At 38.5% G+C, this 27,490-nt stretch overlaps 1 protein-coding gene and 1 pseudogene across 4 annotated transcripts in view; one reads left to right on the forward strand and one right to left on the reverse strand.

Moving 5' to 3' along the window:
- Window positions 1–27,490, reverse strand: part of Dlg2 (discs, large homolog 2 (Drosophila)) — a 1,447,312-nt gene that overhangs the window by 823,338 nt on the left and 596,484 nt on the right. The gene's annotated exons all lie outside the window — the stretch shown is intronic.
- LOC105983961 overlaps window positions 27,026–27,490 on the forward strand; it is a 1,942-nt pseudogene continuing 1,477 nt past the window's right edge.

Consider the following 27,490-nt stretch of genomic DNA (forward strand, 5'->3'; position numbering starts at 1 on the left):
CTGGGAAGTGGAGTCTTCATTACCTGCCAGTGCATGTTCACAAAGACCTGCTGGGCTAAATAAAATTCAGTACTGTCTACCCAAGTGCTAAAGTGTCCACTTTGAGACAGTTCAAAAAAATCTTTATTCTCACAATCCAACAAAACGGCAATGGCTTACAAATTACCTGTGGAATGGATTCTCAGGATTAGTCAAGATCCCAAGCTGCTCCAATTGGAGCTCAGGCTTGAACACTGAAAATACATTTGAATGGATTAACCTGGTACAAAGTTATTAGCATACAATTGATGATAAAATATTTTTTTCTGCAGGAAGTCATTTAGTGTGTCCTCAGAATATACTTTTTGTATAATTTATGTAACCAAGATTACATATCACTTGATACATAAATTCTTAAATGGTCATTTGCCAGTAAAGTGCAGAATAAATTACTTGGGTTTGATTTTGTCTTTTCCTCTACTGTCCAATTGCTCAAGGGGAACACATCATTGCTTGCTCTAGTTTAGGCAGGTATGTGTAGGAAGTCTGGAGGGCAGACTCTGCATTTAATCTACTCAACGCCCTTTTTCCACTAGGCAGGCAGCACACTAGAGGCAAAGTCTCCTTCTACCCAGAGCAATGCCACGAGTCAATCTAAGGAAGACTTTGATTCATATGGTCAGTTCTTCTCTTTCTTTGCCCATAGGGCTATTGTATTGTGTTAGGCTTCTGAAAGCTCGCAGAAAATTCAGCAGAATTTGAGTTAGAAGCAAAGAAACAAATCATTCCAGAAAGGACCAAGTATCCAATAGGAAATCCTGACTTTAGAACTGGAATTAAAGCTCTTGACGAGACCCAATAGAATCCAGGAGAATGGATGGTTTGGCATTTGTGCACATCCACATATTATTTGCATGAACTCCTGTGTTCCCACACATTGTTAGCCCTCTGCTGACTTGTTTTTTCTCTTTCTTACATGTGAAGCCCCAGTTGCTTTATGTAGACATCTATATAGATAAATGGGAAACAACAAAATAAAACCCAGATCCTCCTCTACTATTTTTATGTCTTTTGTAAAGTGTGCAATATTTCTGAAAGCCAAATTTTGGTCTTTATCACCTGTATCCCAAACAGTTCCCCAACTAGTTAAAACACAATTACTTTTGCCTCAAGTTAGAACAGCCTAAAGAATGTGCTTCTTTGACTGAAGGCTGTACTGACTGAAGGCATTGACATTCAATCATCTGTTATTTTATTGTGGCAATGCTAATCTCTACTAAATCACAGGGGGAAATAGAACTGGGTCATTTTCAAAAGTAACCTAAGCAATCATTTCTAGTTCCTAGTAAGTTTTCCCTGTACATTTAAGTTCCAGGAAAGCAAAGGAGCTATTTACACTTTGTCCCAAAAGCCAAGCTGTTTGGGAATGAAGAAACCCACATCACAGCAACAACCATGATAAAACAGCTTTGTCTTTGCACAAAAGTAACCATGCTGATAATACTACCATAGCCTCAACATGAAAACATTTAAGCCCTAGAACATCTGAAGTTTGTCATGGATTTGTGACTCTGGAAGTATTGAGGTCTCAGGGGAAGATACCTGTGCATTTTACTAGTTCTTTACAGAAATTGGTATTGCTACTGTTTGGAAGACACAAAACCAATTTTATTCGTTTGTTTTACCAGGCAAGTGATACATGTCTTAGGTTTCATATTAGAAACAATTTGCTTAGTCTATTTAGTGGAGAGAAATGTATTTACTCAATAAATAGTAATTTCTCCTCTACTACAGCACATTGTCTGATATTCAGTTTATAGTCCTGTATCCATCAGCCCTACAATTAGTGTGATTTCAGAGATATTGAGTAAAGAGATCTTGAGAAAAAATATTTAATTAAAACTTTAAAAGCATCAATAAAGAAGATATATAGAGGCTAGGAGATGTCCAACAGGCTTTAGGGATGGCTTCTCTGGAAAATGACAGTGCATGTGGAAGTAACATTTGTTCCACTCTAGGTCAATTAAACAAATAACAGGTGGAAGGTGTTAAAGTCATTTATCAGGTGAAATGTGTACAGCTCCTCGGGAAAGAATATATGCTAAGGTACAAATAGATAAAATTTATAGCTTCCAAATGCCTATTTTCTAGTTATTTAAAGTATATTTCATTTAGAATAATAAACTCTTATATTTTAAGTAAAATCCTTTACTATGCAAAACATAATAATAATAAAGAAAATAAGCAAGTAAGAGAAAGAACAGAGAAGAAAGGAGAGGAAGGAGAAAAAGGGGGAAAAAAGAAATTTACCATAACTTTACAGCTACCCAATACTTCAGTATATATTATAAGAAAATTAGGTCATCCTATAAAATACCCATGTTTATAGCAGCACTATTTAAAATACCTAGTATTTGGAATCTGCCCTAGGTGGCTATAAAAAGATGAACAGATAAATAAAATGTAGTATTTACACAATCACCTAAAGGAGTACTAGTCATCCACAAACAGGAATGAAGTAATCTCATTTGGAGGAAAATGGGTAGATCCCGAGGATATGCGAAGCAAAATAAGCCAGACTCAGACAAGTTTTGCATGTTTCCTCTAATATAAAGCTAGGGGAAAAATTACCTGAAAGTATAAAAGTAAGGAGTGGGAAGTATTGGGCCAGAAGAAAGAAGAAAATAGGAGAGTAGGGAAGAAGATAATAAAGGGGAACAAAGAGAATTCGTGCACTGTATTTTCATGTATAAAGTATCACAGTGAGTCTCAGGAATTTATATAATTAATTTTTGCTAGTAATTACAATTTTAATAAACATCTTTACATTATTATTGACACTAGTGGCAACATTTTGCTGCTAAGATACTCTTTTTCTTTTGCTGGTCCTGGGGCTTGAATTCAAGCCCTGGGTGCTGTCCCTGAACTCTTTGTTCTCAAGGATAGTATTCTATCACTTAAATCACAACTCCACTTCTAGCTTTTTGGTTGTTATTTGTAGATAAAAGTACCTGGACTTTTCTGCCTGGGCTGGCTTCAAACCACGATCCTCAGATCTGTGTGAGCCAACAGCACCTTGCTGGAGGGCATATTGTGACAAAATTAAAGACAGAAAAGCACTTAGCAGATGACACAACTGTTTACAGTGATTTAGACACAGTTGATAACTTAGACCTAAGAGGATCTCTACGTCAATTGAGCTGCATATGCAGCAATTGAATCCTCTGTTTCAATTTATTTTAATTTTTCAGTTTATTGGTTTTGATTGAATCAGGCAAGGATAATCCTGAAGTTAAACAAACAAATACACCCACATATGCACACACACTCACACCAAACAACAACAAAAATAACAACAACAACAACAACAAAACCCACCAAACTGGGCAGCACTGGCACATGCTACTACTGCTAGGCTGAGATCTGAAGAATATGTGGTTTGAGGCCAGCCAGGCAGAAAAATTCAGTAGACTCTATCTCCAAAAGCATCAGCAAAAAGCAGACCTGGGAGTATGGCTCAAGTGGTAGGGCACCAGCCTAACAAGCAAGTCAAGCACACATGAGACCTTGAGTTCAAAATCAAGTACGCCAAAACAAAATCAAACAAAATTCTCTGATTTTGATAATAAAGATATACCCCAAAATGGGATTTATTTAAATATTTGTTGGTCAAACAGTATAAATACACTGAGGTTTTCACTTTCCCAATGCTGTTTTATCTATTATTATTATTATTATTTTGCTATAGTGGGGTTTGAACTTGGAGCCTAATGCATGCAACAGAAGTTCACTACTACTAACCTATGTTTCCAGACTATTTTGTTGTTGCTGTTGGTTTTTTTTTTTTTCCATCAGTCATGGTACCTGAACTCTTGGCCTGGGTTGCATTCCCTCAGCTCTTCAGGTTAAGGCTAGTGCTCTACCACTTGAGCCACAGTGTCACTTCCAGCTTTTTCTATTTATGTGGTGCTGGGGAATTGAACCCAGGGTGTCATGAATGCAAGGCAAACACTCTATCACTGAGCCACCTTCCTAGCCCATTGCTGCTGTTTTAAAGATGATGTCTTGCTATGTGCCTGGACTGCCATCTGTCTATTTTAGGCTTCCCATCATTGCTGGTATGGCGGGCACAAATCAGCAATTACCATACCTACCTGCCCTCCATTGAGATGGAGTCTGGTGGATTTTCCTGTCTGGGCTGGCCAGGAATCCATATCCTTACAGTCTCAGCCTCCCACACAGCTTATCATGGCAGGCAACATTATTCTTCCAGATCTAGGTGAAAGGGAGGCTTGCAAACATTTAACAAGGCTAGCCTCAAACCATTCTCAGTGACTCATGTAGCTAAGGTTATAGGCATAAGCCATCAGTATCCAGTCTGTTTTTCTAACACTTTTATACAATGATCCTCAACTTTGCAGGTCTTCCAACTGCCTAATTGTATCACTTCTCACTCATTGAGAATTTAAAGGCTCCTGAGAGGAAGACATGAGTTTGAATTCAGTTGTGCCATCAATCAGCTATGAGACCTCAGGAAAGACTCTTGGCCTCATTCAGCCTCAGTCACTCTCTGTGACATGAAGATAACGATGCTCCTCTCCTCCATGATTGTTGTGAGGGTTAATGACATGACTATTGTAATAGACTTAACTCTGTGCCTGTCCCACATTGCAAGGGCTCAGTTTTAAAGATGGTGGTAATGATGATGGTGACAACAATAGTGAAGATAATTGTAAAGAAGTTTACTGCAGGGACAGAGCCAGAAAAAGAGGTATTTAATAATTTAAATTTTAAATAACAAAATTTTGTTCCTGTAATTAACATCAGCACTCACATTTATGTGATCATTTAAATAGCTTCTTTCTGGATTTTTGTAACTGCAAAATACTCCTTGTATTTCCAGCAGGACACTTCCTTATTTTGAGTGCTTATTCACCAATTCTCTAAGCACATTGTCTATCGGGTAGTTCCTTAATATCTGTCATGATGATTAAGAAATAGTGAAACAAATAAGCGCATATATAAATAAAGCCACGGAAAATCATTTCTAATCTACCTTTAGAACTGGCATTTGATGGACAACTATTAGACTTCACTAGCTTTGTTCCCTCCCTGTTCCCTGACTGTTTCTGCAACCATGTGTCTTTCACAGCTGACTGAAGGCTGTTCCTCCATTCTTTTCAACTTTCACTCCATCCTCTGCCTGCCTGTCATGTCACACAATCTTACTACCCAGGTAGAACGTAAGACTCTTGGAGTTAGCTCCCTTTTAACTCATCGACTTCACTTAGAGATTCCCCTTACCAGCACCACTAAGACCCATGGATCCACACATGGATCAGCTTCCTTTCCTGATTGCCTGTCACTGACACATTTTCTAGGCTGGCTCTCCCAATCTCCCTTTCCCTGGTGGGCCACAGTCTGTGGTGCTGAGCCACAAGTCAGCCATCACATGAAATGAGCAGCCTGGCTCAGCATCTGCCAAGTCCAGAAAAACAGTGAGTCTGCCACCCTGACACAGGACTGGGGCTGTGCAGCGCTTCTGGGTTGCAAAGATGCAGATCAGGGCTGATTGCAGCAGGAGCACAGGAAGAGGAGACAAGCTTGGTAAGTTTGCTCAGTGGGGGTGTGAGCATCTGAATTGAATATTTCTGCCCTTATCTGGCTCACACTTCTCAATTTTCAAACTCAATCCAAGGGAAAATGAATATGTCTGTCTGGCTCTGTCTTTCCCCACATACATATGTAATCTGATAGACCATTGTCCCTGGGGATCCATGCAGAATTGGTTCTAGGACCCCCGCAAATATCAAGATTTGTTCATACCTAAGTCCCTGTTATGAAATGTGAATTACATCATTTTACACATTTCCATCCCATATATCTTAAATCATCTCTAAATTACTGATAATGCTTAACACAATAAAAAAAGCTATACAAAAGTCACTGCAATGCATGATATTTGTAGAATAGTGACAATAAAAATAACTCTGCATTACAGAAAAAAATGTAAAAATGCTTTTAATCAGGTACTGGTGGCTCGTGCCTGTGAGGCTGGGATCTGAGGATCAGTCTGTACAGAAAAGTGCATGAGACTTTTATTTTCAATTAACCATAAAGATCCAGAAGTAGAGTTGTAGCTCAAGTAGTAGAGTACCAACCTTGAACAAAATTCCCAAGGGACATTGCCCACGCCCTAGGTTCAAATCCCACCCCAGTGCTGGCACAGGAGGAGAAGGGAAGGAAGGAAAGGAGAACAAAGTCAACAGATTAACCTTTGACCTAATTGTTAAAGCTTGTCCTTAGTCATTCCTCCAATTAATTATTCATCCATCCATTCATGGTTAATTATTTGAGAATCTGATTTGAACTATGCATCAAATGCTCACAAATGAAGCCCACGCCTACAGAATCTCCACTTTATGAAACTTGTCCACATAGATTTGTCCTTCTAACACATCTTCGTCTTACTATCTACTGAGATTCCCAGTATCAACCTTACTTCCTTGATGAAAAAGCAATGTGATCATATAAATATATAATTATATTTGTTGTAAATGTGTGGTTTAATATTTATCAATTGCATGTTTTATCTGGGACACCAAAAAAAGAAATTTCAGTAAGCAAATATTCTAGGTAGTTTAAATTTTTCTTCATTATTTCCTTTGTAATCTTGAATAAATTCTTTATTATATCCATGAGCCTTGAAGGGGTAATAACATGTACTTTACAGTGTGCACAGGACAATTAAATAAGATAACATGCACAGGACAGCCCTTAACACATTGTTTTTCTAGTTAAGAAGCTGAGGTGGATTTTCTAATGAGAACTATTCACAATCAGTCCCTACCATTGTAATGATTACAATGCATTGATGTCAACACAGACTATAATGGTTCATTTCCCTTTATGTTAAATGGCCAGGCATTTTATGATAGCTTGAGTCCATATCCCATGTGCTACAGAGTTTGGCCCCTTTTTGCATCTCTGATTCACAGCATTATTTCAGCTGTTACTTAATTCCCTTTTTCCCACTTCTTATTTCAGTCAAGCTGACTGGATGGGAGGTTATGAGTTGAGTAACTTCAATAAAACTTGTGGGAATTATGAAGCATCAGTGACCTGGCCACTATTAGAAATATTTCAACTAGTGCACAGCCTAAATTTTTCAAAGGAACCTTGGTCATCATTTCTGTTTTATAGTTCAAGGTGAGAGTTGAACATTTCATTACCTACCACTTTACATCCTTTATTACTGATGCAATCAATATTTAACAAATACTTATCTATCTCAGGTAGGTAATTTTTTAAAAAAGGATATGCTATCCTGCTTTCACTTTTCACCAAATCCTATGTGGATATCACCTATTCCACTAACACTTGATTTAATAAGACATATTTTTCCAATTTAATAAAGAGTTCAAATTCACTGTGATGTTCTTTACACTGTCCTTATCAGCTCTTAGGAACAGAGCTGAACCATAGACCATGAAATTGTAGCATCTCTACAAGAAAGCAGACGTCACTGCAACAAACTTGAAAACAGACTTAGTTTTACTGCTATGGCATTGCTGGTATAAGCACTGCTTAGGACTGATGATTGCAAACAAAATTTCATCCACATGTGGGTATTGCTTTTTTTTTTTTGCTCTCTTGAAATGAAGTATAAAAATAATTATGGGGAATTCAGTTTTTCTAGTATCAGTAAATCTCATGGTCATGCATTCATCTAAGAGCCACACTGGTTACTTAGAGATTAGGTTTGAGTGTGCCTGGGGACTGCTATGTTCACTGAGCTGTTTGAACCCAATTACAGAAAGCCCCCCAGTAAGCACAGCCAGAAATATGATCACAGGAGAACAAGTCAAGAAAAATAATGAGGTATCTCTTAGGAGAGTCTGGTTTATTTGCAGATTGGTAGTAACTAAAGAAAGCAATAGCAAAGGATGCAGGCACACGAGCAGTATTTTTCAAGTCTCTGAAATTGCTTTCAACACAAAATCCTGCCCGTTGTGTTAATGTCCCAGAGTTCTATTGTCCCTACTGCCCCAGGAAAGGAACCCTTTTCTACTCGATAGATGCATAAAGACCTATGGGTCTGTGTGCACATATATTTCTTAGTAAATTCAAAACTTCTCTGGGGAAATAAGTGGCTACAAGACGGTGCAACACTTCAGCAACAATTTTTTGTGGTGATTAATTATGGATACTTAAGAGATTAAAAGGAGTGAATACTTACCTGGAACCCACTGGAAATCAGACCTTGTATCAAGAAACTTGCATGCTTATTTTCAGCAAGGCAAGTATTATGATCCATTTTGTAGATTAATTTCTTCACCAAGGACACAGGCTCAGAGCAGTTAAATAATATTTTAAAGAATTTCAGTAAGGCCATGACACTCTCATCTTCAATAAACTTCTTAAAAGGCCAGAAGTGGAGCTGTGGCTCAAGTGATAGCATTCTAGCCCTGAGCAAAAAGCTCAGAGACTGAGCCCAGTCCCTGAGTACAAGACTTAGAATCAGAAAAAAATAAAGAAAAATAAATAAAAAGAAGGAAAGGAAAGGGAAGAGAGGAAAGGAGAGGAGAAGAGAGGAAAGGGGAGGAGAGGAGAGGAGAAGAGAGGTAGAGAAGAAGAAAGGATTTCAATTTGTGATTAGTAGAATGAGAACTAGACTGGTCATCTACTGACTTCAATATCCATTACTCATATTACTTCATGCAGCGAAACTAAATCTTTGATGCCTGACTAAGAGGTAACTTTGGAGTAATTGACATCCATCAGGAGATATGTGCAAGACTGAAAAGTTAAGAAGTAAATCAAAGGCCTGGGGGCTGAATATAAAGGGACCACTTTTGAAATAATGTGAAAGCATTAAGCTTCCCTGAGGGAGAAGAGGGATGGATAGAAATGCAAACAGTGGGTTAGCATGATTAAAGGAGAGCTAGATGGAGGAAGTGACCTTGATCAGATGAACAGGTAACACAAGAGAAACATCAAACATTTCTAAGTGAGCTAAGGCCAAGGGAAATCCATGACATGCTAAGCCAGGTTTTCAAGCTCAAAGAACAGATTACTGAATAAGGAGATCCATGGTACAACCCAGGTTTGCTGGGAGGGAGTCCTATTCCTTTGCACAGTCGCTGTGAGATTGTTATTTAACTGCTTTGATTTTAAATGTCATTTATGATTTTTTAAAAACAGTCTATAACACCATTTGGAAAGAATTTTTACCTTTTGAGGTATACATTAATACTTGGTTATATCACTAGCTTATAAATATTTAACAGTGATGATGGTAAAATTGGGTAGTTCTAGTTGTGAAATAAAAATGGCTATCACCCTGAGAATTAGGTGTCTCATTTTTCTGGCATTAAGTCTTATAAGTCAGTTTTGGAAGTCATATGGGTCTCATGTTAGCTGCAGATGAGAATCAGCTAGAGAACTTACAAAATAAGTATATCCAATGATTTCCCCACCCCGTTGCTAAAGAATAAGATCTAATTATTCCAGGAAGCTGCTCTGGCACTTGTAGATTTAAAACTTTCTAGTACAACCAAATGCAATATGCTGTGAGAATCACAGCTTTGAATGACAATTTTGCCCATGAGTGATTTTTTATGCCAAGATTTCTCAATCTTTGGTGAGCCTACTTCCTAAACCATGAAGCAGAAGAGCAATTGCTATATGACTTTGTACTTTGCCTTTGGGCAATGTAAGCAGAGCATCAACCAGACAGTATGGAGGGACACTCAGAGAACTCTGTTCCTCCTCAACTTAGGTGAGTGACTCCCCTACTCACATATCATCAGACCCATGACAACAACATTCAGCTTCAGAGTTGCTACTTTTACTTAAGCACATGCCATCATTCTCAAGGACCCAATGCTTTAGTGTAGGAAAGACAACATATGGAATCAAAAGAGCAAGATTTATACTCAGGAATTTATTAATTTGCTTCATGTCCATTCTATCAAATTCATACATAGCTGTTGCCCTTCTCCTGGCTTTCAATTCAGCTGGAGGCCTGGTGCAATGTGCATTGTGAAGGGTAGTTGACATGCTTTCATTTTGGGACCCACTATTCATAATTTGTCTGTATCCGCTATAACCCCAAGAGTCTAAGTATCATATCACCCTGATCAGATTCTAGATCCCAATCAGAGGAAAGAGAATTCCATCCTATTGCTCTCTAATATACCAGTTTTAGAATAGGATGTTCACTAAGTTTTAAAGTAAGATAGCCAAGGTGTGATCTAGGACTCCAGCTGGAAGGAGCTATGGTTTAAAGTGTGATTTATATTTTAACCCTTTCATTTATATATTTATATATTTAACCCTATTCATTTCCACTTTTTTACAGAATATTTTTCTAACTTATTGGCAGGCAGTTTTTGAATCAGAGATGGGACAGGGGAGTAGGGAAAATGCCAAATGGACTAACTTTCTAGTAACTATTAGTTGAGATGGTCAATAACAACATAGCAATTTAGCCCAAGGTAAAACCCTTACCAAGGCCATATCTGTCTTTAAAGTTGATTATATCAAAGTGTATATGAAGCACTTGGAACAATATGGACCAAAGTCACAGCTATTATTATTAGCTTACAATTTTTTGTGCCAGTACAAGGGTTGAAACTCATGTAGTAGGCCACTGTCCCTTAGGGATTTCAATCAAGGCTGCTACTCTACCAGTGAGCCACAGCTCTTCTTCCGGCTTTTTTGGTGGTTAATTGAAGAGTCTCATGGACTTGGTTGTTCAGGCTGGCTTCAAACCACGATCATTAGATTAGCTAGTATTATAGGCATGAGCCCTTTGCCCCTAGCTATACTTATTTTTTAAGGAAATAGAGGTATTATTTTTAATTTTTCTTTTTTACTTTTACCAGAGTTTGATTTCGGAACCACCTTCGTGCTTAGGTGGTATGCTCTATCATGTGAACCACATCGGCAGTCCCAATTTTTGTAGGTTAATTGAATATAGAATCTCTAGGACTTTTCTTCTTCAAACTGTGTCTTCAAACTGATCTCCCAATTTCAGCCTCCTGAGTAGCTAGTATTATTCATGTGAGTCAGTGGCACCTTTTTAAAGAGCTTACTCTGAAAATTCACAGGTAAAACTCACATACAGGCAATGTGCTCAAGGACAAGAAGAACTTTTCTGTGATGGCTTCAAACCAGGAACCTCTGATCTTAGCCTCCTGAGTAGTGAGGATTACAGGCATGAGCCACCAGCACCCAGCTGACTTTTAATCTAGTAAATCTGAGGAAACGTGACTGCATTGTACAAAAATGATGAGGAGAAGTGTATAGGAAGTAATATGAGGCCAAATGAAGGGAGAAGCTGTCTGGAGAAGAGGAAGGCTTTGCCAGGGTGGCAAACCTATTTGAGATTTGAAGGATGAACAAGGCTAAAATGTGAGGGTGAATGAATTCTTGCCCATGGGTGACATGTAAAGAATATTTCAAGCTTAAGTATTTATAATTCCAGTAACAGTAGTAGTTACTGTTACATTTGCTATCCTTTGATGTAATGTTAGTTGCATTTGTTACAAAGTTTATAATCATCCCATTATAAGGAAGAGGCTATGATGATCCCGTGGGAGCTGTTCTCAAAGCCTGTCACCATACTCTTAAATCCCTACATGTGCTAAGCATGATGCCGGGAACTAGACATGCAATTTAAGAAGAGAGAAGCATGCTTTTCCTTCATGGATGCTGAGGTTCAGTGGTAATCTTATACCTATAACGTGTGTTATGTCTAACAAGCATTAAGCATTTGGAGAAGTACTGACTATTGGAAGTGTTGAACAGACAATGATCAGAAGGTGTTATATCACACTTCACCTGTCACAAACTGGGAACAGTCATTATTATTTACCTGATACTAAGACGAGGCTTGGTATAAGCCATGGCAACACTTGAAGAATATAAAAATGTATATAAATATAAGTTAGAGGTATTAGTACCACTCATTTCACCTTGCTTAAGTAGCCTACAATTTATTTTTCGAAACATAGACATTACCCATAAAACCTAACTCAAAATCACTCCATCCACATGAAGTATTTATTGGCAACTACTTACCCAACATAAATGTCAACATAGGGTCTAGTTTGAAGCATCTTGGAAAGCATCTTTGAAAGCCGAATAATGGGGCAAGGCCAAGAAAGATTGTGGCCCTGGCTCCACTTTGACTCTGGGCTTATAAATTGCCTGTATTCATCATCACTGACAAATGATTGATTGGGGGTAATGAGAACATCTACTTCAAGGCTTTTGGAAGGATTCAATGAGGTCATACAAGTAAAGGTTTTACTCACTACTTGTTAACTGTCATTGTCACAGTAAGATAAGATTACTCTTGAAACTGTGCTTCTCCTAATGGAAGGAAACTGAAAAGGGAAGAACCAGCTCAGAGCTCTCTTGTCTTTCTTATTGAAGATGGTAGATTGCTGAGTGAAGTACAAACATTCACCTATTAAAAGCCACAGGTTTATTCGTTCAATTCTCTTTCCCCTTAAAAATGTAAAAGACCTCCCTTGAATTTGATCATTGTAATTCATCTGTCTAAAGTCCTTGTCAGCCATCATCCAATGACTTTTTGTTTGTTTGTTTGTTTGTTTTTATCGGTGGTCGTGGGCTTGAACTCTGGGCCTGGGGGCTGTCCCTGTGCACTTCAGCTCACGGCAAGCACTTTACCTCTTGAGCCACAGCACCACTTCTGGTTTTCTAGTGGGTTTTTATTGGAGATCAGAATCTCATGGACTTTTCTGCCCAGGCTGGCTTTGAACCGTGATCCTCAGCTCTTAGCCTCCTGAGTAGTTAGGATTACAGGCGTGAGCCACCAGCACCCGGCATCAATGACTCTTTTCTACCTGGTGCTACCTGTAGAAATTACAGAGGTGTCCGAGTTCAATATTAGGTTAGTAAAATTGCATAGCTCAATATTACTGGTAGCTGAGCTTACAACAGAAAAGTAGTTCCAAGTTTTTAGTGCATTTCATATTCACATTCATCATTTCTTCTATGCAATGCAAGGTCAGGATTGAGATACTTTGAATTATAAAGTGAGAAATATATGAAATTCCAATTTTTGACAAAGTTAATAAAACTCAAAGTGGAAGAAATAAGAGTAAGCCTCATTCTATTACTTTCCAATCCTTGGCGATGTGATCTTAATGCTGTCTGTAAAATATTGCTACAAATGTTAACTTGTGAAACCAAGGGAAAGGAAAGAAAAAGTAAAGCAAAGAAATGTCAGCCAGACCATTCACTTTCCCATAGATTATCTTTCTAAATGTGGACCAGGAGGAAAAAAATAGAACACTGAATTTGGAAAATAATGTCAGCAAATTTCATGTAAAACAAGGATCTGGAAAGTTTTCAGCCAGTAAACTAGGAAAATGTGAAAAATAATATTTTGAAATAAAGCAAAAGTTCTATATATAAGAAAATTCGAATCCTTAGCAAATCCCGTTCAAGCCTGAATATTTAATTCCAATGTTTATGATTTTTAGATTATAGTTTCTAAGTTCCCAGTGTAGCTGTGATTTCTCTACTTTCTCCATTTTGCAGATATTGAGTTAGCCTTCTTTATTAACAAATATTTGGTCTGATCATGACAGTATAATGTCCCAAGGGAACAAACCACATGAAGATCATTATTTCCTGGAGTGAGATGTACACATTGAAGTTACAAATGGTATCACAATAGCTTTTTATTTATTTTAATCGGAGGTTTTATAACTCCCCTGGTGTTCTTCATTAAGAGACTCGCCTATAGGATCAGAAGAGCTGGGTTACCTGAACAGGGGCATGCCATATAGCAGGGGGTAAGAACCTGCAAACTGGGAGCCGAATCTTGCTCTACTGTTTTGTAAATTAAGAATTTGGGTGAAGATACATGTATTCGCTTAATTTTTTTAGTTAATCTACCCTCACAAATACATGTTCTAATGATGACTGATGGAACATCAGTGTTAAAGATAGGGAAAAAAAAGCTTTCAAAGTCAAAGTAGCTTGCTCAGCACCAAATAGCTAGTAAGTGATGGACCCAACATTCAATCTCACTTATCTTTCTTTAATATACATTGCAGAAAAGTTAAATATTTGTGTTTCTAGCTTTTCTTGAATACAACAGAAAGATTCAACTCTGGCCACTGAATTGAAAAGAGCAGTTCATGAGTAGACTACAGAGGGAGTTTGGAAGTTTCTATAGTCCTGATGCACAGAATAAAATAACCAAAAAAAAAGAAAAAAAAAACAAAACCAAAAAACAACTATAGGTGCATTTCCAGCCCTGGCATCCCATGCCAAAATATTGCATATCACCCAGATATATAGAAGTTATTTGTGACAACAGTAGTAAAACCACAAGGTTTGTAGAGATGCCAGCTCTTACATTACACAGCATACCACTAAAAGTGTGTGTGTATGTGTGTGCGCGCATATGCATGTATGTACATGCACACTCCAGTACTGGGATTTGAACTCAGAGTCTTGTGCTCTTGCTCAAAAGCCTTTGAAACTTATGCCCTTAGGTCTATAAGGAAGAGTTACCTGCCCTGACCATAGCTGCCTTTGGCCAATCTCCATGCAAACAATATATAATATTCTCTCAGGCTCTCAGTTTTGGATTCTGGACCAGAAGCCAGACAGTCTAGGACAAGACGATGCTGGTAACATGAGCAGCACACAGCACACATTCATCAAAAATTACTCCTTGGTGTAATTGCGTCTAGGTTGCTCATCTCTAATGAATATGGCCCAGCCTTTCACCAATACACAAACTGCTAACAGAGCGGGAAATATCTCTCATTCAATTTTGTTTCATATTTATCAAATTTTGGTTGAGCAAAATGGTATTTATGGACTATTTACTGAGTAATTTGCTCTTCATCTTGTCTTTTAGAGGCTCTATCTTTGAATTAATCTAGGCCAGCAGAAAACAATATATCAGACAAAATCAATGTTGTCCTACTGCCATCTCTTTCCATTTCCATTGTTTAGACTTAAGCCCTAGAGAATTCATTATTAAAATTTATAATGGTATTTTTGACAGCACTATGCTCAACATCATTATATAGCATTCTCCCTTTCTCTGTCTCCCTTTCTCTGCCTCCCTTTCTCTGTTTCCCTTTTTATCTCTCTTTCTCATTAGCCCAAAAAGAAATATTTTTCTTCTCTGCAGTAATTTCTAGAAAAATTATATTTCTTTTGGGAACATTAAATCCTTCAAGTTTACTGAATAATAATAGTTATCATGGTTTTCCCTGCTTAAAATCCCAGAGTTAAGTTTCAATTTACTTATAGGAAATACAGGGGTCCTTGTGACATACATTCTGCATATATACTCAGCAGTAATACCAATAATACTCATCTTCTCCCTTATTTGTTTTTTTAAGTCCTGGGGTTTGAACTCAAGGCCCTGTTAGCCATACATCCAGATTTAAATTTCTGATTAATGCCATTAATTGTATTATAACAAGATTGATTTGCTTAATTGCATTTATATGCTCATTACTGTACTAAGACTTATAAAATGATTTGTAATTTCCCTCCAATAAAATAACATTGATACATATAAACATATACACATAGAGTATATGTAAATCCATAAGGCATGATATTTCTCTAGTTTCATAGTTAATCTCTCTACTTTGTGTCTGAAATATTAGTGGTACACATTCATAAGGAAATAGAGAGAGTTGGGAAAAATATATTAAGTGAAGTAAGCCAGACCCAAAGATACATAGGCTTAATGGTTTTCCTCATTTGTTGTAACTAGAATGTGCCCATAAATCTATAAGTAAACACATTAGATGGTAAAAGACAAAAAATACATTGGACTTGAGACCAAAGGAGGATATTCTTAGGAGAAAATCACAAAGGCTCAATAGCTATGTGCATATGCTTATATAAAATGATGCTATGGAAATGAACTCCAAGAAATAGAAGCAAGAGAGTTTTTTTTGTTATTTTGCTATTTGTTTTTCTGTGTCCTTTTCTCTATTTTGTTTTCAGTACCCTTTGTCTTATATGTAAGATTATCTGTTTGGTGGAGGGTAAGAGAAAAAATGCATTAGTGATACTCACTAGACACTGTGTTGAAAATGAACTATACAACCTGGGAGAGTGTAGTAAGGAGGAAAAAACTGGGAGGAAATGAGGGAAGATGTGACATTGTTCAAAAAGTAATGTACTCATCACCTGACTTCAACCTCTCTGCATATCACCTTAACAATAACAATAAAAAAGAAGAAAAACATATTAATATATATTTATATATGATGGTACACACTTCATGGGGCTGTAATGGATGTAACATATGATGTGTTGGTATATTTTAAACAAGAGAGTCTGGAACATAGTATACACTCTCTAAATATGTGTTGTTTTACAGTCCCTCTAAACAACTTGTATTTTTAATAAATTAGTAGTCAGCAGAAAGAGTAATTTGCCAGTAATCTTAGGAAAGTGGAGATTCTGGTCCTTGGCCCAAAGTATAAAAGCCCCAAAGCTGTAAAACGACATGGCCTCAGCAGATTTGACTAAACACTAATTAGAACAGACTGTAACAATTGGGGAGGAGAAGAATGAATGGATGTGCTCCATGAATAAATCCATATAGTAATTACAATCCAGTCATAGCTCTCAGGAATGACATCTCTTGGCTAATAAGTTTGCAAGGGCTGAAATATTAGGCTTGCTACATTCAGATGAAGTCACATCATACAAAATTGCTTGAGGTAAGTAGTGCACATATTTGTGTCTAAACCATACACCAAAAAATGTCCATCCACTGCATTTGAGAAGGTTTGTTGAATTACAGAATTTTTGTAAACTAATAAGGCCATGTGATCTGGAAAGGGATACAGTTGGGGGTCCTACCAAACTGCAGGAAGACATTTTCTTTCTTTATGGTAGGAACAGCATGTGATTTTTCCCCTACTAGTTTAAAAAGCACCAAATGGGTAAACGGAAGGATAAGATAGGGATAAAAGATAGAAGAGGTGATTCTGATCAGTACTCATTGTATACATAAATGAACATGTTAAACTAAACCCCACTTGTACAACTATTTGAAGATAATCTAAACCCCACATGTACAACTATTTGAAGATAATTTTAAAAAATAAATATAAAGAGTATAAAATGAAAAGAGCAGTAAACCAGAAGTCCTAAACTGTAATTTTGATGACAGTTCTACCACATTCTGTTTCAGGGACCTTGGGAAAGGCAAGGAGTTTTATCTATAAATAAGGCTAGTGCCACACACTCCATTTAATGACCGCTGCTGTGATCATTAAATGAGATGATAAATATCAAGTGCTTGACACACAGCACTAAAGTGATTCTATATGTAAGAGAGAGAAGTAAGAATAGGCATAAACTATGGAGGAAAACCAAGTGGATGATAATTCTCACCTGTAATCTAATAGTAGAACTCAGAAGGATTGAGAGTTTGAGATCAGCCTCATAAAAATGTTAGCAGGACCCCATATCAATAAACTGGGTACAGTTGGATGAACCTGTCAGCGGGGGGGGGATGGAAGAGGAGGAGGAAAAGATGAAGGAGGAAGGGGAGGAGGAAGAGGAGAAGTGAGGGAAGAGAAGGGAAGAGGAGAGAAGGGGGAGGGGAAGAATAGGAAGGGAAGGGCAGGAAAAAGAAGGGACCAAGTAGAATGATGAAGTTATTCTAAAGGTCTTGTAATGTCATCTAGGCTAGGCAGAACTGTATTTCTCAGAATTCCATTTCCTTGTGTGTTTCTATTGAGGATGACACAAGAGAGATGACCATGGGAGAGTGAAAGGGAAGAGGCTGCCATTTTGTAACAAGAACAATGTCCTTTATCTTCTAGCTCATGTCTTTGCAAAAGCAACCATTAGGCCAAAGCACTAAGGTATTTTAATGTATTCAAATAATTTTGTGGAGTGGGTTGTGGATATCCCCTGATGGGAAGGGTTGATATGCCATCTGGTAACTGTTCATTGAAACAAATTATGTGTAATTTTCTACAAGAGAAAGACAAAAAAGATTGGCAAAACATATCTGGCAGACAAGATGTTCTCAAAAGGTACTTGTTGTTTTTTTTTTGTTTTAAGTTCTATCTTGGGGACAACTAAACAAGAATACAGAAAAGATTTATTCTTTCCTCATGTTGGATCATACTGTCTTTTTCATAACACACATTGTTCTTTCGTCCCTTGTCAAAATACTTATTCTCCCACTATACTGGATATGTTCTTCATGGGCAGTTAAATGTGCCAGATCTCTGCCCTTTGAATTCTCTAGTATCAGCATCTCTCCCTCCTGTTTATAGATAAATTTCTCAGAGCTCTCTCTACCTCTTTCATCACTTCCTATATAACTTCTCAACCTGCTGTTACCACTTGCCCTAAAGCTGTCAAAAAACTCCACACACTTAAATCCAGAAGATGGTTTTACAGTTCATTTACCAATACAATTTGAAATATGGTGAGAGACCTGGCACTTCCAGTATCCTAACACTTCATCTAGCCCAAAACTGAGTTCATGTTCTGCTCCCTAAATCTGCTCTAGCCTCAGTAGATGGCCATTCACCCAGCTTCACTAAACAGAAATTTGGCTGCTGGTGGATCACTTCTATAATCCTAGCTACTCAGGAGGTTGAGATCTGATGATTGTGGTTTGAAGCTAACCTGGGCAGAAAAGCCCATGAGACTCTGATCTCCAGTTAAAAGCCAGAAATAGAGGTATGGCAGTGGTAGCATGAAAAAATAAACCCAAGCTAGAAAATGAAGCTTGAGTTTGAGCCCAGTACTACAAACACACACACACACACACACACACACACACATACAGAACACACACACACTCACTCACACTAAATAAATAAAGAAGGAAAATAGAAAGGAAAAAAAATAAAATAGAAAGAAATTATTCATACTTTATAATGGTTTTCCCCTTCAAAATAATTTCACTTCCAGGGATGATTCACATATGGATCACAGAAGGAAGAAGTTAAAAAGAAGGAAAAGAGAAAGCAAAGAAGGGTGGGAGAAAGGGACACAATGAAAGACAGAAGGGAAGATAGGTAAGATAAGAGGAGAAAGGAAGAAGGGAAAGGGGAAAGGAAGGAAGGAAGGTAAGAAAGAAAGAAAGGAAAAGAAAGAGAAAGGAATGAAGGAAGAGATCGGGTGAAGGAGAGAAGCAGAGAGGGAAGGAGGGAGAAAAGAAGATGGAAGAAGGAAGAGATGAAGGAAGGAAAGCAGGAAAGAACAAAAGGAAAAGAACAGAGCTCTTGAGGGAGCAAGCAACTTCTATAAAGCAGCTAGTTGCATAAAACATGAACATACTTATTGACTTTCAAATGGTAACTTGTCCTATGAATAAAATCCCCAATCCCTAATGTGGCCCTGGTTCTTTGCTATATATTTTTCTTTTTCTTACGTCTTCTCCACTCTGCCCTCATACCACACTTGCTGCACTGTTCTCAGTTAGGAGACCTTATAAAGGTTGATGCTGTGTGAAAAACCTGTCAACTATAACTTTATTGTTTAGTTTATCTGCCCAACCACCACTTAGCTTTCAGACTTAACTTGAATCAGCTCCTTCTCAGTCTCTCTGATCCAACATGGCTATTATGAGATCCCTTAGCATTCTTGTATATCAGTGTGGATGCAGGATGTGAACCTAACACATCAATGTTAATTAGATAATTCAATGCTCAAGTAGAACTCCCAGGAGGACAGGAGCTAGGCCCAGTTTGCTCACTGCTACGTCTTTTGCATCTAGCATAGTATCATTTTCAATTTACTTTTTGAATGAATGAAGGTTTTGATGCAGTCATTATTCTCATTCCACAAAGCATTTAAATATAAACATTTCCCCTTTCATATCTGATTAACATATGATGACTTTAAATAGAAACTAATAATAACAATGTATCCAAACAGAAGACTTTTGTAGTCAACTCCTAGCATTAAAATCAGACAACATGGCCCAGCACCTGTGGCACAGGCCTGTAATCCTAACTCCGCAAAAGGCTGAGATATGAGGATCATGGTATGAAGCCAGTCCTGGCAGCAAAGTCCATGGGACTCTTATTTCTAATTAACCACCAAAAAAACAGAAGAAGAGCTGTGCCTCAAGTGATAGAGCAACAGCATTTTTAAAAAGCTAAAAAAGCTGGACACCAGTGGCTGATGTCTGTAATCCTAGCTACTCACTCGGGAGGCTGAGATCTGAGGATCATGGTTCAAAGCAAGCCCAGGCAGGAAAGTCCATGAGATTCTTATCTCCAATAAACCACTAGAAAACCAGAAGTGGTGCTGTGGCTCAAGCACTAGCCTTGAGCTGAAGAGCTCAGGGACAGCATCCAGGCCCAGAGTTCAAGCCTCATGACCACCAACAACAAAACAAACAAACAAAAAAGCTAAAGGACTATGCACAGGTAGTGAGTTGAAGCCCCAGTACAGGCGTAGATACACACACCACATATACACACAAATACAAAGGCATTATATTAGGTAAATATTTGGTAAGTATATGATTTATGAAAGTACATTAACTGCTTACATATTGTCTTTTCATTTTAATTGTATTAGTAAATGTAGACTAATAAAATCATATTTGCCTACATATTGGTTTTTTTATTTTCCTATATTTACATTTAATTCCCTAATTTCTAAAAGGATAATACTCTTTTTGTCTTAAAACAATTTCTCCCTTGAAGAATCACTTCCTTTGCAGAGATTTGAACAATTCAATTTGCTGAAAATATGAAGCAAGATTTCTTAATAAAAGAAAATTTTATTAAAAGGAAAATTGCTTCTGTGTATTCTATACAAATGTTGCTCTCAGAAGGTGGGCCTAGACTGGGACAGTAATCCTCCTGTTTCCCACTTTGCTAGGGTTATATGACACACCTCTACACCTACTTGCTTTTTAAGATAAAGTCTCACTAACTTTTTGTCTAGACTGGCCTCAATCCATGATCCTTGAAATAGCCACCCCTGCATATCTGGAAATTACAGCTATAAGCGACTATGCCTAGCCCCAAAGTTTTCTTCTTGGAGCCTGAAGCAAAAGTGACAGTGTATAAAACCAATTCTTGAGGATAGATTGGAAGGATCAGGGTGCTGACAAAGTACAGAACAATATTTTACTATATTTTCCCAACATTCTGAACTCCCCAAGTGTAAGTCAGCCTTTAGTAAGTGTGTATTGAATGTTCTCTCAGAAGATGCTAGTCGTCCCCACACCGTGAGATCAAAGGAGGATACTCAAAGCACCAGAGGAAGATGGCAGAGATGTGGATGGACTATAGGTGAGGTCTCGCTAAGAAACTGTTAGGTTTTTAAAAAGAGGTAGCCGAGTAAGAACTGCACCACGCATGTGGTATTCAGGTAAGGGGTTTATTCAGTAGACCTGCTGGGACCAGGCAAGGTTGGCACTCCACGCGGCTGGCAAAGGAAAAGGAAAAGGGAAAAAAAGGGAAAAACAAACAAAAACGAAAAAAAAAAGAAAAAAAACAGAGAGGAATCCAGCTATCCTGACTTTAAGCCCTTTATCCGAGTCACGGCACCATTTATGTTAGGTTTTTAACAAGAGGTAGCCGAGTAAGAACTGCACCACGCACGTGGTATTCAGGTAAGGGGTAGGTTTATTCAGTAGACCTGCTGGGACCAGGCAAGGTTGGCACTCCACGTGGCTGGCAAAGGAAAAGAAAGGGAAAAAAAGGGCCGTCTGGCCGCGGTTTAGGCCTTATATAGGGTAGGGGGTGCGGAAGGGTGTGTCCAGGTAAAGGGAAGTGGGGTCAGGTGGGAGAAAGGTGTGGCCACATCAGGTTAAGATGTGACCTCAGCGGATGCGGATGTGACCTCTTCCAGGTGTCCCAGTTGCCTAGGTAATGCAGGTACTGGGCGAGGTCTGTTCGCCGTCCAGGAATGGACCTTACAGAAACCAGTTTCTGCAGTTCAGAGAATAATTCACTACGGGAAAATCACACCAAATGAGCCATAAGAGCATAGCAAGGAAAAATTCAAGCAGTTTGCACCAGAAGATAGATTTGAGCACAAGCGGCCACTGGAAGCTTTGCTGTGGAACTGCACAGACAAAGCTGGAGCAAACAGCCAGACACCAAGGGCCTCATTTCTTCACCCACCTCCAATACGGACTGGAAGATCAGGAGCAGAATTTCGCATCCTGCTGACAACTGGCGCAGATCAGACGGGCCAAAAACCAAGGGAAACCATGAGTGTCCCCACTCCTTCCCACAGAACAGCTCGGGGAAGGCAGCTCCCCGCCTTCTCCCAATGGAGAAGAACTCCATATTGATACTGGCATAGACTCTGCCCTAACAGCTAGCAGGTAACTCAGGACACAAAAGCAGCAGGCGGCACCATTTTTGTCCAGGGCAAGGATTTGGACCTGTGAGAGTCAGCTCTGCCCAGGAGATGGCTGCTGCCTTGCCCAGGAGGAGGGAACTCCTCACTGAGCCAGGTTGGAACAACCTTCACTACATGCTGAGCCCTGAGAGGCAACTACCCCCTCACTTGCAGGCAACAAAGGAATTCCATCCATACCTCACCCAAACCGTTCACCTTAGCTGGCCACAGGAATCTCACTAAAATTCATTAAAAATAATAAATAAGAACTGGACAGGCTATAAAAGCTGAGTGAGGATCAAGGTTAGTAGCCCAAAAGGGGCTCCCCAATTTGAGAAAGACCACTGACTCCAGACAGGCCAAAACCCCAACCACTGCCCAAACTTAGCAGCAACACACTACAGTCTCCAGCCACCTCCTCCTAGCAGCACAAAGAGAGAGGAAAAAAAATCAGATCATATCTGACCTTTTCTGATTGACTCAGGCATATACTAGTTATTGCAAATAAGGGAAACCATGGGACCTATGTTTCTTTGGGCCTGGCTTACTTCACTTAATATAGTTTTTTCCAAGGCTTTCCATTTCCTAACAAATGGGGTAATGTCATTCTTTCTGATGGAGAGATAGAATTCCATTGTGTATATATACATTTTCTTGATCCATTCATCTACTGAGGGGCATCTGGGTTGGTTCCATATCTTAGCTATGGTAAATAATGCTTCAATAAACATAGTTGTGCTGGTAGCTTTAGTATGGTCTTATTTGTAAACATTTAGGTAAATGCCCAAAAGTTTGGGTGGGGGGCAGGGAGAGGATGGGAAGGGATGGGAAGGGGAAACAAAGGAGGAGGCTACAATGCTTGATAAGAAATGTACTCATTATCTTGCCCATGTAATGGTAACCACTCTGTACAGTATTTTCACAATAAAAAAATTAATTAATTAATTAAAAAAATCAGATCATGCTTTTTAGTCTGGGAAGAAGGTCACAAAGTCCCCAAGCCTGTAAAGCAGAACTTTTTTCTGCACATTCAAACAAGCTGATTTGAGAAACCAACCAAGCAAAAGGAAAACCCACTGCTACAAGCAAATCAGAGACACCATCAAGGGACTGGAAAGCAGGCTTACAGGGAGATATAAGAGCTTCCCAAATAAATAGAAGATAGTTTTTTCTCTCCTTTTTCCCCAATTATATATTTTTTAATTTTTCCTTTTTAAATTAAAAACATTTTCTTGCTCCTCTTTTTATTTTTTGCAACTAGTTTAACTCTATGGTACCCTTTTTTTTCCTGTGTTTTTTATGTGTTTTTGTTTTTAGTTTTGTTTTCTTGTTTTTTCTTTTCACAGCAATCCTGTTTTTTTTCCTTCCTCATTGCTCTTCTGTTCACAACTGGATACACAGCCTACAGTGACCATGAAACTTCCTCCTTAACTGTGTGTAGACTTCATTCAGAGTATAAATTATCACCCAATTTCCTACTGTATAATTGTCGTACATAATTGTCCTAATCCTTTATTTTTTATTTTTTTCTTTCCTTTTTTGTTATTTTTGTTTCGTTTTGTTTTAATTTTTCTTCTTTCTTACTTAGAAGTTAGGTCATAATTTTCCTCCCTCTGTTCCTTTCCTTTGCCACATCCTTCTAATCTAATCTCTCTCCTCCTATATTTCATTGTATATATTAATCTTTCCTCTAGCTAACCTCAACCCATTTACAATTATTTTTACTCCTTCATTCCCTCTTTACTTTTTTTACTCTGTTGATCCTCAAGTGTGAAACATTGAGATAGACTAGCTCTGTAGTCAGTGAAATTGTGCCAAAGTGGCTCAATATGTTATCCCTTCAGCCCAAAGCATTCCAAACCTCATAAAATAGCTGCTCACTAATAATAACTGTTCATAGTCCCTACTTCTGAAACACAATACCCCTCCCCTGACAAAGATAAGCAGGGATAAATAAGGGAACACCTATCTATGACTGGGAACCTCTAAAATCAGTGCAAATATACTGGTGTATACTGCAAGTGTATACTGCAGGTGTATACTGCAAATATACAGGTGTGGATTTTGTCTTAAAACTGTGCTCAGTGGTGGTATTGGACCTCCTTGCATATCCAATAGAGGAGAGATAGAGTGAAACACATATTTGAATTGTGTACCTTCAAAGTCTGCACAACCACAGGACTCTGAGTTGGTGCTTATCTTAAAATTGTGTTCTGGTGAGGGACTAGATATACTTTCACCTCCAAAAAAGGATAGATATACGGAAAACACCAATCTTTGAGTAAGAACCTCCAAAGTCTGTGCAACAGCAGGGCTTTGGGTTCAAGCTTGCCATAAAATTGTGTTCCAGTGGGGAACTGGAGATCTATTCAATTCCAAAAAGGAGAAATAAATGGGACTGAGAAGGTAGCTCAGTGGTACAGCGCTTGCCTTGTATGCATGAGGCTCTAGGTTCAATTCCTCAGCACCACATAAGCAGGAAAAAATAAAAAGAGGCAGAAGTGGTGCTATGGCTCAAGTGGTAGCGTGCTAGCTTTGAGCTGAAGAGCTGATGGTCAGCGCCCAGGCCCAGAGTTCAGGCCCCACTACCGGACCCCCCCCCCAAAAAAAAGGAGAAATAGAGTGAAAATACCCAGTTTGAGTGTGAACCTCCAATAACTGTGTAACTACAGGCCTCTGGGTGGGAGTATGTCTTAGAATTGTGATTTAATGTGTATATTCTCTCCCCCCAAAAGGTGAGATACTGTGAAAACTCCCATTGTTGATAGTAAACTCCCAAAATCTGTACTACTGCAGTGCTCTGGGTAAGTGCTAGTCTTAGATGTATGTTCTGGTGTGTAATAGGATATAATTACACTCCCAAAATGATGAGATAGAATGAAAATACCCATCATTGATTGTAAATTCCCCAAAGTCTGTGCAACTACAGGGCTCTGGATAGAGGCTTGTCTTAAAATTGTGTTCTGGATATATACTCACTCCCAAAAAAGTTGAGATACAGTGAAAAAACACATTGGTAATTGTAAACCTCCAAAATCTGTGTAGCCACGGGCTCTCTGTTGGTATTTGTGTTCTAGTGAGAAATTGGATTTGCTCTTATTCCCAAAAGGCCAGAACAAGCCACAGAAACACAAGAAAAATGGCAAGTCAAGGAATTTCAACTCCCACCCAGGACAAACAGGCAACAGAGGAGTTAATAAAAAATCCAGAGGCTAACTCTCAAAATGGTTTACAAACACTAGTAGTAAACATGCTGAATGAAAGTATTGAAAGCCTACATAAGGTTATGTGTGAATGTGATGAGGCGAAGAAAAGATTAATAGAGGAATTCATGGAATCACAACCAGAAAGCTGAATGAATGCCAACAAAAGTAAAGGGAGTCCAGTGAAAGTATAGCTACTCAACTAAGGGTTCTGGGAATGAACACACACACACAAAAATAAAAATAGAGGAGGCAAAGAAATCCAAATAAGATCTAAAACAATGCTTCAACCAAAAAATTGAAACCTTTAAAACTTAACAATTAGAAGGAAGGGAAATAAAAAACAAAGGGAAATAAAAAACAAAGCTAGACCACGCAGAAGACCGTATCTCTGGGATAGAAGACAGCCTAAACATTATAGAGAAAGAACAGACAAGTATTCAAAATAAATCCAAAAAATATGATAGATCTATTCAGTATATAGAAGATACCATCAGAAAGCCTAATTTAAGGCGAATGGGTGTAGAAGAGGGCCTAGAAACAGAAGCCAAAGTCTAGGAAATTTATTTAACAGAATCCTAGCAGAGAAGTTCCCAACTTGCAAAAAAGATAGGCCCTTTCAGATACAGAAGACTTTAGAACCCCACATAGACCAGACCAGAACAGAACACCCCACCACCATATTGTAATCCTCACAAGATCAATAGAAACCAAGGAAAGGGTCCTTAAAGCTGTCAGGAAGAAAAGATCAATCACCTATGAAGGAAATCCAATCAGGATAACTACAGATTTCTCAGCAGAGACCATGAAAGCAAGAAAATCCTGGAATGAAGTATGTCATGCCCTAAAGACAAACAATATCAACCAAGAATAGTGTATCAGTTAAACTCTCCTTCATAACTGAGGGAAAAATAAAAACCTTCCACAGCAAAGAAAAACTGAAACTGGCACTACAAAAAATACTCAAAGATGTTCTACACATAGAAAACCAAGTAGAACACAATGAAGGCAGAGAAACAGCTCCCAAACAAAGAATGAGATAAACATGGACAGAACCTAGGTGATACAGCCTCTAAGAAGGTAATAAGGTGGACAATGAGATGTACAAGTCGTTATGTCAAAAACGAACTTTACAACTTTGGTGGGGGGGGGGAGAATTGGGTGGTGAGGTGGAGGGAGGATGGGAAGGGGTAGGAAGGGGAAACAAAGGAAGAGGCTACAATGCTTGATAAGAAATGTACTCATTATCTTGCCCATGTAATTTTAACCCCTCTGTACAGTATTTTCACAATTTAAAAAAAAAATGACAGGAACTACCACCACTCAATCCTAACTCTCAATATTAATGGGCTTAACTCTACAATCAAACAAAATAGAATGTCTAGTTGGAGCAAAAAAAAAAAAAACTAGATCCATCTATCTGCAGTCTTCAAGAGACACACCATCAAGAAATTGCTTGAGAATCCATCATGGAGGCTGCCAGGTGCCTGCTCTGGGGCCTGACAGGAGCCAGAACTTGACTATTCCCACCGCCTGAACGCTGTCCTCACTGGGCTCTACACAATCAGGTAGACAGCACAGAGTTCCAGAGCATCTACAGCCTGGACAAACTCTACCCCCGACTCCAAGGCTTCAGACACGGCCTGGAGATTCCTGGGTGATTTGAAACAAGCCATCAATGACATCCCTCTAGACCATCTGACCATATCTTACAGTCCGAGCAGTGATTTCCAAGGTGGAGGTCAGTTCCACTTAGCATCTGCTGACTGGATGGCAGAGCCTGTGTGGCATAAAAATTTTTTTTTTAATTTTATTTTATTTTATTTGTGAATAAACTGTACAGAGGGGTTACAATTGCATGGGCAGGATAATGCGTACATTTCTTACCAAGCATTGCAGCCTCCTCCTTTGTTTACCCTTCCCATCCCTTCCCA

This window comes from Dipodomys ordii, unplaced genomic scaffold (genome assembly GCF_000151885.1).
Source record: "Dipodomys ordii isolate 6190 unplaced genomic scaffold, Dord_2.0 Scaffold22, whole genome shotgun sequence".
NCBI classification, from domain to species: Eukaryota; Metazoa; Chordata; class Mammalia; order Rodentia; family Heteromyidae; genus Dipodomys; species Dipodomys ordii.